The sequence below is a fragment of the Sinocyclocheilus anshuiensis genome, unplaced genomic scaffold (genome assembly GCF_001515605.1).
Source record: "Sinocyclocheilus anshuiensis isolate Anshui unplaced genomic scaffold, SAMN03320099.WGS_v1.1 scaffold186, whole genome shotgun sequence".
Lineage (NCBI taxonomy): Eukaryota > Metazoa > Chordata > Actinopteri > Cypriniformes > Cyprinidae > Sinocyclocheilus > Sinocyclocheilus anshuiensis.
Genome location: NW_015542355.1, coordinates 1,503,312 through 1,507,877, shown reverse-complemented (window position 1 = coordinate 1,507,877; position 4,566 = coordinate 1,503,312).

Below are 4,566 nucleotides of genomic sequence, written 5' to 3'. Positions count from 1 at the left end.
TTTTATTTTTTTATATTTTTTTTTTTTTTTTTTTTGTTAATAGAAAATATTACAAAATAAGTATACATAATTTATATAATGTGCGCACGCACACACACACACACAATTGTATATTTTTAATATATTTTTTTTATTAAATATTTACTGAAAATGCCTGTATTTATATTTGTATCTGTATTTATGCATGTATTTGCCTTAGAATATCTTAATAATACATACAAATTATACATTCAATTAAGTAGTTTCCTCTTAAAAGCTACATTAGTGCTTGCTGGTTTCATATTTTAAGTTGTGTTAAACAGAAAAAGCTTTTCTCAGTGTAACTGTTTTCAGAATATTTGTGTTAAACCGTTTACCAGCAAACGAATTTTCAGCCTGTCCATCTGTATTAAGTAATGCTCTTATTTGTGCTTATTATACATACTTTGCAATGGACATGACCTTTTAATCCAAAGTCAAGATATGAAATAGGATAGCTTGTGCTCCTGAAGATAATTATCATGTGAGGACTGAAGCCTCTCGCTACGCTACCTGACTTTGAAATAACTTCTTCTGCAAAGATACCCGATATTAGCACAAAAAAAAAAAACACATTTAGCTAACGTTATGAATAAACACCTTCATTATAAGGGATTTTCAGCATTTTTGCAGATGAAAGTAGCCAGTGCTGCCATCTTTGTTGATAATAACAACAATAATCACCTCTGACCAAAGGGAGATGAAGCTCTCATCTCTAGCTTCATGGCAAGGTTTGGACATACACAAGAACACACACACTTTCATAGTGTGTCATGTTTCTCCGTAAAAGTGGTAATAACAGTAAGCCTAATGGTGTAATGGGGCTATTCCAGACTTTAGGGAAACGGGATATGAGAGATCCACTTTCAAACGCTCCTAATGCACCGTCCTTCTGCCTATATTAACATTAACTGTGTGTTTTCATGATGACCAGTCAACTTTCATAATAATGCAAATGCAAAGATTTGCGTGACACTATGATAGAGTTTATCAAATTAAATAGAGATTTTCACCAGATTTGCAACCATATTTATTACAGTATACTGTACCTATTAAATATATACAAATGTAAATATATATAAAAGATTTATTATTGTTTTTGAAAGTAGTATTTTATTAGAATTTATTTAATGAAAAATACGGTAAAACTAATAATATGTAATATTATTACAATTTAAAATGACTTTTTCTATTCCATTTTAAAATGTAATTTATTACATTTTTATTCAGCAGCCATTCCTCCAGTTTTCAGTGTCACATGATCCTTTAGAAATTGTATACGTGTTTTAAAAGTAAAACCGGGTGCAACCTTAGAAGACAGCTGACTATGTAGACAGGAAACAGCGGGGCAGTGCACTAGGTTTTGGAGCTTTAATCATATTATGCAGTTGTAATCACAGCCACATCCAAGCAGAACATTCTAAATGAGAATATTTTGGCCAAAAAAGCCTTGAGCTGCAGCTGGACCGAATACAAATTCTTTCAGCAAATGGTCTTGTCTAAAGCCATTACTGCTGTCTGTAACTGACAGGTCAAGTCTTCTTCAATCTATCACTCATCTTTTCCATAAACAGATTCCTGAAGGCTGTCAGAAAGAATTTGAGCAGTTAAACCAAAGTGTTTGTTGATTCACTCACAACAGTCTGATTAACTACAGCAAACACAGAGGAAGGGCCAGAAATATGATTAAAGCCTTCAGTGCAACATAAAGTGTATGTAGTTCATGTATGTACAGAAGGTCATTCGCTGGGCTTGATTTCCATCAGTCATTTTAGTCTATTCACCTTTTCTTACGCTGTCACAGATGTGTGTGTGCAGAGGAAATGCATCGCAGACACTGTAAATAGCTCGTGTTTCATACAGATAGAGGTTAAAGGGTCAAAGGTAAAGGTTGTGAAAGGTGTTCATGCTTTGTAGATTTATCCCTGCTGTTGTTTACACAATCAGAGCTCCTGATCTCTGGTTTCTGGCTCCTCTAGTTCTAGACACTTCTAGACTTTCTCACACACACACAGGTTTTCCAGTAAAATATCTTGTTTTCCAGTAAAACATCATTCTTACTAAAACATGATACATTTATTCGTGTTGAGACCTATTTTCAGAGAACAAATCTTAAATTTGCACCCCTTCTGCAATTTTTACAATTTTTTGTTGTTTATGCTTAAACTAAACAAACATGATTCAATACTATAATAATATTATTTTAGACTGTTCAGCTGTGTATTTTGGTTTTGTTTTAACAATTCTTCAATAGTTTTACTATTTATAAGTTAAATACAGGAATATAAGAATAATAAGATGCTTCAAAATGATTTTAAAAATGCAACCAAAAAAAGGAAAATAATGAAAAATAAATATTTGATGTCTTTATTTTTTATAAATATAAATATTTTATTTTATGTTTATCTTTTTGTTGTTAAATATAATTATTTGTTTATAATTATAATAATAATTATTATTATTACACACAATAATATCATATACAATTGTGACAAAGACAGTTCACTAGATTGCAGTTGTGTTACTTATGCTATTACATGATGTCATGTTGTAATAGCATAAGTACTTAAATGTATTAGAATATTTTTAAAATGTATAAACATTGTAAAGAAAAACTGTAAAGAGTTTTTTTTTCATAGGACAGGCCAATGGGGGCAGCAGTGGGATCCGCGTTCATCTCTCTGGATGCAAAAACATGGTCAGATTACACATTCACCCGAAACAGTAGCGCACATCTGTCTGTGGAGTGTGAGTCAAATAATTATTTACAACATCCCAGGTGGTCTTTCAGTGAACTGAGCCCCATCAGAAACTGAGTTGTGACTAGGTCACCGCAAAGTGCTTCCACCTTTCCACTTTAGATTGAACAATGGGCACCTCCATCTAACTGAATTCAGAATGCTGTCTGTCTTTTCCTTCCCTTCCTCGCCTCCACACCTGCCTTTTTGTTCTGTTTTCCAGGAGCCGTACAAAATTAAATAGACAGATAGGGCAATAAATGGATGGGCCCCGTTCGGCCATGGCCTGGTCTGCGTTAAGACGCAGCGCGGCCTTAGAGATCCGCTCCACGTTGCCATCGCTCTAGATTCGGGAACCCCGCTGGCACAGAACATGTGCTAAATCCAAACCGTTCCTTTTTCTGCACAGCGTCAGGACTCGTTTTAGAAGAAGCTGGATAAATGTGCTCTTAAATCCTGGTAGGGGGGAATTGTATTTTATTTACTGTGTGTACTCTGTGGAGCACGACCCGCCACTTCGGCGTCTACATTGTGATTGATGGACTTAATCAAACCCTCCCATGGCTGATGTCTTTAATATTGTACTCTTCTCAAACTCACTTCAAAGCCTCGCTCTGGAGAGCCTTGAATGCAGAGGTTGTAATATTTCATTTGTGGTAGCTGTCCATGAGCTACCTGATGGATTCCAACCTGACTCAGAAGCATAAATTTCCTTCTTTCTTGATCTCCTTTGGGGATTTTGAGAGATATTGGACTTCTTTGTTGCAGATATGTTACAATGTGTGAACATTTTTCAACATATACAATACCAGTCAAAAGTTTAAAATAATAATAAGTAGTATTATAATTATTTTTGATGTATTTGAAATAGTCTCTCATCCTCACCAGTGCTGCATTTATATGATTATTTCTTGAAAATAAAAACAGTAATATTGTGAAATATTATTACAATATAAAATAACCATTTTCTTTTTGAATATATTTTAAAACAGCATTTTAGCGATTTATGGCAAAGCTGAATATTCAGCAGCCGTTACTTCAGTCATCAGTCACATGATCCTTCAGAAATCATTCTATTATACTGACCTGGTGCTCAAGAAACATTTCCTTTTATTAAACAGTTTTGCTGCTTAGTATTTTTGTGGAAACCGTGATAAACTACCATTCAAATGTCTCTGGTAAGAAAGATTAAAATAATAATAATAATACTTATTCATTAACAATGCATTAAAATGATCAAAAGTGATGGTAAAGGCATTTATAATGTTACAAAATATTTCTATTTCAAATAAATGCTGTTCTTTTGAACTTTATTTTCATCAAATAATCCTGAAAAAATGCCACAGTTTCCACACAAAAAATTAAGCAGCATTTTTTTTAAACATCAGCAAATTCAGCTTTACCATCAGAGGAATAAATGACATTTTAAAATATACTAAAATAGAAAATATTTTTTTTTAATTGTAATAATATTTCATTATATTACACAATATGAGCATAAGAGACTCATTTAAAAAAATAATTAAAAAATCTTAATGGCTCCAAACTTTTGACCAGTAGTGTATTTTATTTATTTATTTAATTACTCATTAAAACACGCAGTACTAGCATAACGTTTTATTCATTTCATTTAATTAATTTTTGCAGTTTTATTGTATTGCATTTTTATTTTTTGGTCTTCAAACATATATCAGATTACAACTTTGGCCTTTTGGACAATTTACATCGTCTTTTGTCATTTTCCAGATTTGACTCCTGATCATATTATTGAAGTATAATCTTGACAAATAGTTTGGAGATCTCTGTGTTT